This window comes from Pyxicephalus adspersus, chromosome Z (genome assembly GCF_032062135.1).
Source record: "Pyxicephalus adspersus chromosome Z, UCB_Pads_2.0, whole genome shotgun sequence".
Lineage (NCBI taxonomy): Eukaryota > Metazoa > Chordata > Amphibia > Anura > Pyxicephalidae > Pyxicephalus > Pyxicephalus adspersus.
The window spans coordinates 74,704,085-74,716,769 of NC_092871.1; the positions used below are offsets into that span (position 1 = coordinate 74,704,085).

The 12,685-nt window shown below is 41.5% G+C and overlaps 1 long non-coding RNA gene across 1 annotated transcript in view; it reads left to right on the forward strand.

Annotated features, from left to right (window-relative positions):
- LOC140344014 (uncharacterized) overlaps positions 1-12,685 on the forward strand; it is a 144,106-nt gene that overhangs the window by 73,606 nt on the left and 57,815 nt on the right. Inside the window, exon 2 of the long non-coding RNA XR_011923451.1 lies at positions 8,634-8,729. This is a non-coding gene — a long non-coding RNA (uncharacterized lncRNA). The remainder of the gene's footprint in view (positions 1-8,633; positions 8,730-12,685) is intronic.

Sequence of the window (12,685 nt, forward strand, 5' to 3'; positions counted from 1 at the left end):
AACACTAGCAAAGACCTCACCTATCCAGAAGTCCCATAGAGTGGCTTGACCCCCTGTTTTCCAGTGGGTCTCCTGTAGACTTTTGTCTTAAATGTCACAAAACTTTTTTTGCCATTCTGAGGAGTATTCAACCCCACAACATTACAGGAAAAAACATTAATTTTAGTTTGAGCATTTGAGTGTTGTATGTGTGGAGTCTGTCCCATCATGGTGGCATCCACCATGGATTATACAACCAAAAAGTTTCCATCCTTAAGGGATCCGGCCCCAGTCCAAGCCAGCTGAAGCAAAATCTGTGAGAGAACAATATGTGTATGAAATTTACCTCCCAGGTTCTAGGGTGGCATTTTATCTTGCTATGTCTATCATTACCAAAAGATCCTAAACCATGTAAATTCTGTGTTGTTTTAAATTTTGTGAAAAGCACAAAAGTTTTAAACAATGTGACTTTTTTTGCAAACCTCATCCAGATGGGTTATTTCTGTGCTATGAAAAACATATTTAAACAAAACATCAATGTCCAAAAACCAAATACAGAAAAAAGGATATTGACTTGTATGACTCTGGATCTGGCAAAAGTCTTTCGCAGCTTGGGGGTTTTCAAATGTCTTGGTTAGAGCTTGCCATATGAAATATAGCTTAGCAGGGTAAATCAAGGAGAATCCCCATCTCCACCAGATGGCAGCAGACTGGAACAAGTTTTTCCTCTTTTGTGCTACTGAAGGCAAAAATCCTGGAACATCAGAATCCGGTGTTCACCAACGTGCAGCTCTTTTTGTTTACGATAAGCTCCCAGGGCCGATTCCTTATCTGCTGTGTGAAAGTACTTGGCAATAACTGTCCTTGGCCATTTGTTGGCTGTTGGACATTTCAGTCCTAACGGTGTGCTCTGGCAAGTAATGGTAAGAGGTTGAGGGCCTTGACCTTCTGGTATTCTGATGAAACGGAGAGAAGAATGCCGATTGCAATTTTCCAGGTCTTCCAATTTTTCTTCCATAGAGGAGAGTAAAATGGCTTGTGCATTAGGTTTGCCCTGAGCCTCTGGAGTCTGGTCTTCCATATCACTGACATGCTGTTCCAACTTTGGGATGCGAGTAGTGTTAGATGAAATGTTAGCTAGAGTGGATTCTATTGTACCCTGAAGTGAGGCAAACGTTTTGTAAAAATAATGTAAAAGAAATTTTGAGACCTCTACTGCTGTTGAACTCGGTGTGGGTGAGGGTTGAAGTCTATCTATGTCGAGCATTGAAGGTTCCAGATTTGGTGCTTGCAACAGCAAATCTGGTGATGGAGAAGATGGCAAAGGCGGTGGCAACTAGGACTTTTGCAGCACTTTTGATAGGCTGTTTACGGTTAGAGCCAGAGTGTGGCTGTCCCATAAATGTTTCCATGTCAGATTCTGAAGTGACCCTGTTAAATTGGGTGTTTCAGCAAATAAGAACAACATTGTCCCAGGTGAGGAGCAGCCAATCGGCGTCTGTTTAATGATGTCTCCAATAACTGGCCTGTAATGCAAGTATTACTGGTATGGTGAAGAGCTTCTATCCAATGCAAAATAACCAGTTGCCTGGTGGTTCTTCTTCCCCCTAAAGTGGGGCTGAGGTACATCAAGAATGTTCCCAGGAGGGAGATGTTTATTCTCCCTTAGATGGTTTAGTTGGTGCCCCTACTTGTGCCCCCTTGGTGATATTGTGTAGACTGCTTTCCCTTCTGCCACACCAGATATCTTTATAACAAAATGGCTGCTCTTCGGCACGTGGGTTAGGGAGCATGTAAGCAGGGTTTACCACTATCCTGGTGTGTAGCTATGCAGCCTTCTAGATAGCCGCCTCAGTTCTTCTAGATAGCCGCTGTGGGACACATGCACTGCAGCTGAGTGACAACTCCAGGCATCGGGTGGGGATCCGTCTGGATAAATGAACTGGTCCCACTCATCTTCAGCTCCTCCATTCATAGCCTCTCTATATGTATTTATATATATATGCGTGTACAGACAACGCTAAAATTTACAAATCATCAATGCGTCATGATGAGCATTAACATGTTATTATCAATGAAGAGGTCTTAATATTTAAAACAAATGATGAGGAAAAAGGAAGGGGGTATAACAACTCATTGTGTACCCCATTGTGTTTTAACTATTGAGACCTATATAAAAATGAAGATGAAAAATGAGAGTTTAAAAGTCCTACCTTCCAAAGTTTAAAAGTCCTACCTTCCCACATTCCAGCCGTGTCCTCCAGCGATGCCTGACATCTTCTTCCCAAGGATGCATCTGCGTCCTGGCATGTGAATGTTGGGGACGCGAGACCAAGGGAAGCAGATGCTGGCCAGGCATCTGCTCGCCAGTGTGTGACTGGGGGGCGGGACCGTTGGGCTGGTGGGTGGGACCAGGCGGGAAATTTGAAATACTAAGTGTTTTTAAATGTACCGCTTTTACATTTAAAAATACAAAGGTGCAAAGATGTACCTTTTTTAGCATCCCCTGCACTTTCTCCGAGACTGTGCTCAGCTGAAGGGTATTTCAGGAAATGTGAGTAGCCAATGAACAGAGTAGTTCCTGGTTCCAACCTTCTCCTGCGATTGGCTGCTAGCTGTATTTACACCTCTCTGATTCCAGGCTCTAAATGCTGGATCCTCAGTGCACTTCCTGCCTCTCTGCCAGCTAGTCTTTTATTTGGACTCTCTGTGTTGGATCTTTGCCTGTTACCTGACTCTGATTTGTCTGCTGCCTGTTCTGACCTCATCCTGTTACCTGACCTTGCCTTGCCTGCCATCTGCTCTGTCTATCAGTCCACCTGGACTGTACCTCCTGCTATCTATATATATAACTCGATCTGCACTGTCCCTACACCGCAGCCCTCTGTTCCGCTTGCCCTTGGTGGGGAGAGACTGGGAGCTTCCCAGATGTTCTCCCCGCAGTGAAGCAGTCTAGTGGCCATTAGGGTCACCCGCCCATCATCCTTTTGTGGGTGCTCTGTTGAAGACGGAGAAATACTTAGACTCCACACCCCAGGTAATCCTGCATCACCTGCCAGGGGTTGCAGCCCTAATAAAAGCGTAACTATGGGCACTAACGGTGCCCCTACCTATGCCAATTTGTAACCTGGGTGGCTGGGAAAAGTTCTTGTTTTCCCATGAGGATCTCTCGATATATCTTTGCAACATTCTTGTGTGGAAGAGATTTATTGATGACCTCTTCATTATCTAAACTAGCACTGAAAACCTGTTTGTTTTAAAACTCCAAAATAATCCTTTCAATTTACAATTTACTATGAATGAATTTGTTTGTGTATAAACAATACAACAAAAAGAGAGAAAGAGAGTTTTTTTGGCCCTATATATTAAAAGTATACAAGAATTATATAATACAATTGGTGTATTCAAATTATACAATCTTATATTAACACACTTGTAGGACCCTTTCTCCAACTGTATTACATTCATACAGTGAGGAGGGGTCGGTTTTTTTTCAAAACTAAACAATGGCGTCTATTTGTGCTGAATATTCCTCATAGTATGTTACTGATTTTTGTCCCTTTATTATTGAGGAATTTCGCCCTACCGGGCTTCCTCAGGGGATTAGGAGACCTTGGAAATTATAATAATACATCATATTATCAGTAAACATTACAAAATAAAAGAGTTGTGTATGAAACATGGCCAAACAATCATAACATCTTATACAATATGAAACGGATTGTAAAGGTATTTTATTATCAATAAATTATAACATCATATCCATAAAATCAATATTGTCCTTCCTATATACTTAGAGTAATTACGACCCATTTTCATTATTTAAAGGAATATAAGTACGACATTAATTTGTTTATTGCATCAAGGTTTTTTTACTTTGTTAGGATCCTCTATGTAAATAAAAAACAAAATATATAAAAAAAAATAAATAAAATTCAATTTCACTAAATTATAAAATGCTGTGGTAAAAATGATGACCTTTGTGTTGTTTATGGTCAGTTTCAACCCGGTTATAACATAGGACTATATAACAATAATTAGTGCCAAAACTAAAATCAAACACGCACTAAAATCTGACTGTCAGCTCTCAGTCACAGAACATCACACTAACAGCCAGCCCTTTCCTCTCCCTCCTTTATTAAGGGCTTACCTCTCTATTATCTGTAGCTAAATAGACAAAACAAACAGGCATTCCAGACATAAAAGGAAATATTCAGTTAGTCTTGTTACTTGCAGAGCACACATCTCCTATTTGCAAAAATGCATAGAAGATATACAAAAAGTGAAATTATGGGTTATATGTTCGATGAAAATAAAACAGAGGATGCAGACCAGCATAGCGATACTGATGAACAGTTTTCTGAGATGGAAGATGAAGTAGAGTATCAACCAGAATTCACAGACACATCTGATGAGTCTGATGAGAAGGCCACCACTGCTGAAGCTGCTTCCATTCCTGCTGAAACATTCAAATCCAAAAGTGGTAATATAAGTTGGAGTTTAGTACCTCCTGACCTACATGGCAGACGAGCTGCTGAAAATATCATCAAAATGACCCCTGGGATCACAAGGTTTGCTGTGACATGAAGACATGTTTGCTGTGACATCAAGACATTTTTTGAATTGTTCATGCCACTCTCACTAAAAAAAAGTCATTTCCATGACAAACAATTTCCATGACAAACCTTGAAGGAAAAAAAGTCCTTGGGGACATGTGGAATGACATTAATGAGGAATGCCTGGATGCTTATATTGGTGTTCTTCTTCTTGCTGTAGTGTACAGATTCTGTAATGAGGTCACTCATAGTCTCTGGGACATGTCATTAGGCAGAACAATTTTCCAGTCAACAATGTCACTTCGGACCTTTCGAATGATATCAAGAGTTCTCAGATTTGACAACAGTGATACTAGAGTAAAAGCTGACAAGCTTGCTCCCATCAGGGATGTCTGGGAGAGATGGGTGCAGCTCCTTCCACTGATGTTTCAATTTGGGCCTCAGTTGATAGTAGATGAACGTTTTGCCCCTTTACGTGGAAAATGCCCCTTCCAGCAATACATGCCCAGTAAGTCAGGCAAATACGGGATAAAAATCTAAGCAGCCTGTGATGCAAAAACAAGCTATGCGTGGAATTTACAGCTTTACACAGGGGAACCTGAAAGTGGCATCCCAGAGAAAAAACAGGGAAAACGTGTGGTCCTCAATATGACTTCTGTACTGCGGAGTCACAATATCACCTTTGACACTTTTTTACCAGCTATGACCTTGGACAAGAACTTCTCAGAAGGAAACTTACCATGGTAGGCACAATGGCCCGGATTTATCAAGGAAGTGCACGTAAGCTCACTGTGCGTATATATACACGCCGATATACAAGGCGCATTTCCACGAGCCGGTGCCGGAGATGAGTGCTAGTAGACTTGCCTTCACTTACCAGGCTGAATCTGGCTTTGATAAATGAGCTTTGAGGTCAAGAATACGCCAATTCAGGCGATTCGTTTGCAGCAGTGCAATTTAGGAGGATTATCAATGGTGAGGTCATAGGAATTAATTAGCTCACACCTGAACACGTACTACTGGGTTTGCTTACAGCAACCATAAATGATCAACAGGGGGCGGTCAAGAATTCGCAAATTAAGGCGATTAAGTTTCAGCGATTCAGGAGGAGCTGTTGAGCTGGCACTGGTGATGCCATAGCAATTAATTAGCGAACACCTGCTCCCTGTTCTATGCGCATCTATAGTTCATTACAGGTGATTTTTGATCTCAACTGCTTGACTTTTTTTTGGTAAGTGCTACATTTTTTATGTTACATTATACTAATGGCTCACCAAATGGCTTCATTTATACTTGCAATTGTTGCAGTTATTGTTTTCCTAGTTTTTTATTTAGTTGCAACACTACAAACTAATTTATGTCAAGATGAATAAATACTAAAAAGCACTTTGGAATTTGTCATCACACAATAACATGAATGTCCAAAAATAATGGCATTCTTGTAATCGACCATTTTGTATTTGAAATCCAATATATGAATAAAGGATTGTTGGCAAAGATCTTCTAATACATGTATCAAGGAACATTTAGTAATTTTACTTGTGTGTGTCAAAATAGGTTTAAATGTATCCAGATACATAATCATTTTCATTTTGATTAGTTAAACTGGACTGGTTCGTAGGGGGGGGGGGTGATTAATCAAGGAACTTTGCTTGTCCAGTATGAGTTGATGTGACATTTAGTACGTTTTCTAATTGTTAGTTCATTTGTTGCTGAAATGTTTTTGTGTGTGGTTTATATTTATGATTTCTGTTGTTTAGCAATTCTTCAGCAGTGTTTGTACATTGTATCCCCAACTTATTATTACAAATGTATGCATGGTTTCCACTACAAACTGCTACTTGACCCCCCTCGTTGCCTTTGTCCCATTCTTAAAGTCACATTGTCATATATTGCATTTGAATGTATTATGTACAGATTCCTTTCTTTGACTATTTTGTCCTGTTTTTTCTTTATTTGCTCTTTTTTCATTTTCTGACATAATTGGTAATAATTGGTAATATTGGTAATAATTTTCTTCATTTGGTAATAAGCTGTGGTTTTACTTTAATATACTTATTGTTGATTAGCTGCCACTGTTCTACACAACTCCTCTGTTCATTTGTATAAGTGTTATAGTTTTGTTCTCACTGTGCTGTGCTGCCTGATGTTAGCCCTACTGTATACAAGCACACTTTAAATTCCTGGCCAAACAGGTTGTCAATTACCTGTCCCGCTCAGTTACATACTCATTCAAACACACCTGATAGTGATGGAAGGAGGTCCAGGTTGCCAAGCACAACATCAAAGCACATTGATTGCCAAGCCCACAAGCAGGGTCAGGCACTCTTAAATACCAGATTGAATGCAATATTTAGGTGATTACATGATTCAAATAGTAGTAGTATAGTAAACTTCCAGGGACAAATTTATTTAGTGCAAAACAGATTGTATTGCTTTGACAGCTTTCCAGGGTTTTTATGAAGGTCTGAATGCCATTTTAGACCTTGGCCCAATATATATTTACATCAGCTTGGTAATGGAAGCACATAAATGTCATCCATGAATGTACAGTAGTCTGTGATGTGACATTCCAGAGATTCACAGCAGGGGCATGTTATTGTCCTGGTAAAAAATAGAGTACATTATTAGGATGTGTTAAGCAGCATGTTAAATCATGTTTTGTTGGCAACTAGATGGTGCTGGATTGAAATTTTCATGCTTTTCTGGCTGCATAGGCAATGCTTGCCCAAATCTGCACTAAATTGCACTCTGCCCAAGTTTTTCAAAGTGTTTCACATAAAGGCCCATCTCTTACACAAATATGTCTCCTATTTCATTTCCCAAAGTAATAAAGTGTGCTTGCTTAAACTCCCAGGTAATTTGTAACCCAAATATGATGTGCTGAAATGCTGAAATATGTAATGCATGCATTGTAAACATATGTAAATACTAATGCGCAAAGATGTTTGCAATCAGTTCATCCCTGACTCGACGTCCCTCTGCTGTGATTTGGGAGCTGGAGGCAGGATGTTGATGCACCTCTGGCTAGATTTCCTCTGGAATGTCCCAGGTATCCCCATGGTGTATGCACAGGTTGTACAAGACACAGCATGCAATAATGACTCGGGCAGCTTTCGAGGGTGCTTAGAGGAGTTCACCACCGGGCCGCGCCAAGCACAGAAACTGTGCTTTTAGCATCCGATGGTGTGCTCCACAACCTCCCAGCTATTATGCAGGGGCTAGGTTTAATTATTTTCTGCTTCTGTCCGGGGGTGACACACAGCTGTCATAAGTCATGGAAGCTGCCTGTATCTTTTTTCACCTGTATAGTAAAGTGTTCTGTGGGTTTTCTTACAAAGGTTGCTAAGGGTTGTGCTCTGAGGTCAGTTTAGTGCTTTTTGGTTGTTAGGAGCCATTGTTACTACTGACTACCACCCTGACATACTGTGATCTGTGGACATAGTAATTATAGTAGGGCTTCCAAGAATATCTGAAAGTTAATTCAAGGGTTCCCCCATGGTCACAATATTGGACAATACTGGACAATATTGGACAGGAAGACCCCCCATGCTGTAAGGCTGGGATTCTGGGAGGAAATTGCCATGAGTGTTAATGCAGTGGGCAGTACACAACAGACCATTAGGCAGTGTCAAAAGCATGTGAGTGACATCTTCAGACACGTCAAAAGGGTCCTAGGCACAGAGGCCGTAAGGAGTGGGACATGTCCTCCACACCTTGTGCAGCGTCTCAGAGAATATGAAAGATTAGCGTTGCCATTCATTGGGCCAGAAATGGTGGTGGGGTGGACTACCGGGATGACTCCGATGCCTGACAACCATGTAAGTTCAATCCTTTTACATTAGCTAATTTCCAATGTTTATTTTTTGTTGTCTAGTTTTTTTGCATTGCAACAGTTTAGTAATTAGCATTTAGGCCAAAACTGGCTTGTGTTTTTACCTAGTTTGTTTTTGTAAAGATGATTTGGAAAGATCATTTTGGTAAGATGACCTGTTGAGTGTGTTTTTGCATTCTTTTGACTTGCATCAATAATGTATGTATTTTTGCATTCTCTCGACTTGCATCAACAATGTATGTATTTCAAATTTTTTTCAACAGTTTGCCCTGTGACGCAGCAGTCCCTTCCTGCCCTCTGTGATGAGGATGACAAGGATGTCACTTCGCATGTAGAAGATGACACTGGTCTTCCTCCTGGTAAGATAAATCTTCATGGTGTATCTTGTTTGACATTTTGCAGCTTTTTATAATCATGTTTCAAACCACAGTCATATGTGTAAGATTTCAGCTCCCCCACCTTAAATTTGTCTAATTTTTTGGTCTGGGAGTGTTATGTTTTTTGGTTATTTTTTTGTGTAACTAATCAATACAAGTGATCTTTTAGAGTCAAGCTCACTCTTTTTATTTTTTGGGTGGTTTAACAGATCCACATCTACAGGAGAAGGTTGTTGACTCACTTCTGAACATGTAGGCACCCAAAGTGAATGATTGTGGGTGGACCGATTCAATCAGATGCTGCATGGCCGACCGATGTTGGTTGATTTCTCAGTCCTGGAGATTCTGGGTTATAGTTTCCTGTAGGAGTAAAAGGACCTGTCCCAAATTAGTGAAACTTGAGGCAGCCAGCCTTGACTCCGCCACTCTATCACAATGGCCAACCAGCCTCTGAATGAGGCTTAGAAGCTGGTTGGCCACACAGAAAGAACAGAACTCTGGGGGTCACCATGAAATTATTCAGACGGCATCCTGACATTGGAAAACAGACAAATGTTACACAAAATGGTAGACAAATATATGCACATTTCTTCAGAATCCAAAACATTCAACATTGATTGCTTACAGAAACCTTAGGCAATTACTCTTCTGGTGGCAAATGTCAACCTGAGGGACCCTACCAAAAACATATAAATGGAACACATTGGGAAATGTTCATTCCCCCCAGAACATCCCCAAAAAACACAAATAGAACAGTTGTCGCTACCTCCACAGTGGATGCAGCCCATGAAAATTCCCCAGAACTACAAACCAGCGGACACTGATGTTCTACAAACAAACATGATTTATCACATCAAAATGAATGAATGTGTAGACAAACACATTAATGCAGAAACTGGAGTCTAGTTGAAATAATTACCTCAATAGACAGGCAGATATTCCCAAAGGAAGGCAGCACCAGAAACATCTCCAAAGAAATTAAAAAAAATTATTAGAGAGAGATAGAAGGTTATTTTTTCTCTTTTGGAAGGCTGAATAAGCACACATAAACCAAATTACCTGGATTCTCCTCCAGGCCTCTCTACCTTTATTTTTATAAAATATATAACATACCCAACTATGTTACTTTAAAGGTCCTATGATATGTGAAACTAACCAGAGCAATGCCCAAATGGTTGTTGAAGGATAAGCACGTAAGCATGTTAGATATTTTACTGTTCAAATAAACTAATGTTTATTTTTTGGCTTTTGTCAAGGAGAACCATGGATGTCACACCAGGCCTGGATGGAGAATTAGAAATGTGTGCCTTTTTTATGACCTTCAAAAAAAAATACATGAACAAATGTATTGTCTGTAATTTTATTTATTATTTTTGTGGGGTTTTTTTCTCCCCCACCAACTGACTTTTTTTTAACAAAACTTTAAAAATGAATAATATTCTAAAAACAATTGTTATGCAAGCGGGTGTGGACCCACTGTGCCACTGACTGGTTATACTCCAGAGGGGCGTGACTAAGCAGCTACCAGGTTAGCTTAGGGTCACCATTGAAACGTGGAGGGGCTGCAAGATGCGGTCCAGAACCTGGTACATGAGAAGGTGGCGGGACAGGTACTGAATTAGTTGGAGCAGGGAAGCTTGATGACGCTGGATTGGCAGATGTCAAATCGTTCAGGCGCATATTCACATTGCGAAGATAGGCCAGAATTTGATCCTGACGCTCACGCTGCTGAGCCAACTCCTGGCGTAACTCGATGGTACTAGGAAGGTTCGGATCAGCGGGGTCCATGGCCTGAGCAAACTGTTATGCAAGCGGGTATGGACCCACTGTGCCACTGACTGGTTATACTCCAGAGGGGAGTGACTAAGCAGCTACCAGGTCTTCGCTAGAGCCTCTGATGGTGAGGATAGGCTTGGGCTGCGGGGTAGCTGCCAGGTGCCACTCCAGAGCAATCCCCAGGCCAGTGGCAGCTGACCACAGGAGTCAGGAAGCAAGGATCCAAGATCAGGATCAGGCGGCAATCAGGCAGAGTCCGAAACGTAGTCCGAGGTCAGGGTCAGGCAGCAAACAGGCAAAGTCCAAAACGTATCCGAGGTCAGGGTCAAGCAGCAAACAGGGAGAGTCCAAAATCGTCAGCAAGGTCCGGTACACGGTAAAGCAAAACAGGAACACACCTTAGCACAGAGAGTAACACAGAGTAAGCCAGAGATTGCTCAGGCAACTTCCTGTAGTAGGAGGTGTCTTTAAGTACCTGCAGGTAATCACCCATAGGCTGTGGAAAACAGAGGGTGTGTGTTACCTCATAGACAAGGAGAGACACACCCACACCAGTTCAAACACCAGAGCAAGTCTCAACACAGGTATGGAACATAGGAAGAGGGTTACCTGAAAGACAGGACCCTGCACCCGTGCCTGCGATTAGAAGCAGTGGCGCCGGCACGACCTGCAGTGCTAACAACAATAAAATATAAAAACAATTAAAAAAATATTTACAAGCATTTTTTTGGGGCGGGTTTAAAAATGGTAGCGCCTGGGTATACCCCAAGGAGGAGCTATTCTCAGCTGCTGCTCAATGGCATCCTCTTGTGAAGCCAGTACTGGCTAGCCCATCCTGGTGGGTGGAGAAAAAACAAAGAATATATTAACCAGAACATTTTTTGAAAAACATTTCTGAAAAGTAGTGTCCTTGTAAAAAATACCTCAACTACATCTAAACTTACCAGGAGGATGTCTGCCATGTTGCCTGGGTGAGGGTGGGGGTGGTGGTGGGGATGGATCCTCCTCAGGGCTGGCTGTCTCCATCGATCTTGAAGTGGCTAAGTGTATGTGGAAGGAGACAACAAAAAAAAGGAATTTTTCACAATATCAAAAAGGTAAAAATACTTACAATCAGATGAAGCCTTTCTGGCTTTTTGGAGGAGATGGTGTCAAGGCCGCTCCAAAAGCTGTAGAATAAAAAAAAACACTATAACTAAAAGTGGGTGGACCGGACTAAATTAGATTTTGGAAAGTTTATTCCAGGCTAACTGATTAATGCTGAACTTGTAACACATACTTTTTGGCATGTGCATGTGCACAAATGTGTGCTGTGCAACATTTGGGCTTAAACATTTGCCAGTAAGTTACAAGTGAACGAATCATATCTATTTTTAGGCATGCTAGCCAACAACCTAGAAAGAACCTTGATTTTGCGCCAGATTAATGAATACAAGCTACATGAAATCATGCTCCATCTTTGTATTTGTAACTAAAAATGTGGAAAGTGGTGTGAGAATGTGTTTTCCTAAAACATTTGGAACAAACGGTGATTGTAAGCTTAGCTTACAGGCAATGTCCCCAGCCTCAGCCGCCTCCTCTCCCTCATCTTCTGACACTGCCTCCGGGCGGGCTCCTATTCCAGGTTGGGCTCTTCCTCGGGGCAGGTTCCTCCTCTGGGGTGGGCTCCACCTCTGAGGCAGACGACTCCTCCCCCAGCTCCTGTGCAATCGCCAACCACCTGTATGGCCGTTCTGTTGGCTGTAATAAAAAAAACAATCATCCCAAATTAATAGGGGTAAAAAAATAAAGGAAAGGAAAAACAAACAGTTCTAGCCTAGCCAATACTACTTTCCACAAACAAAAAACATTCTAAAACACCGCCCCTTAATAAGAGGAAAAGATAAAGTTCAAAACTTGCCAGCTAGGATGCGGTCCCCCACTTCGCGGAGGAAATCCAGTCTCCTCCATTTCAGGTTGCTCCATGTGTGATGTATTTGGCCCACAGTTGGCCGCATACCTGCTGGGGTCCTGTCTGCCAGCCTCTCCGAAATCGGGCGTTTGGCATAAATGGACAGCTGCTTTTGACAACAACCAAACAACTCTTAAAAACAACAACAAAAAAATAACCGATTGATTGATATATTTTCTGTTGCAGATTGACATAGTTGGTTTGCAATTGT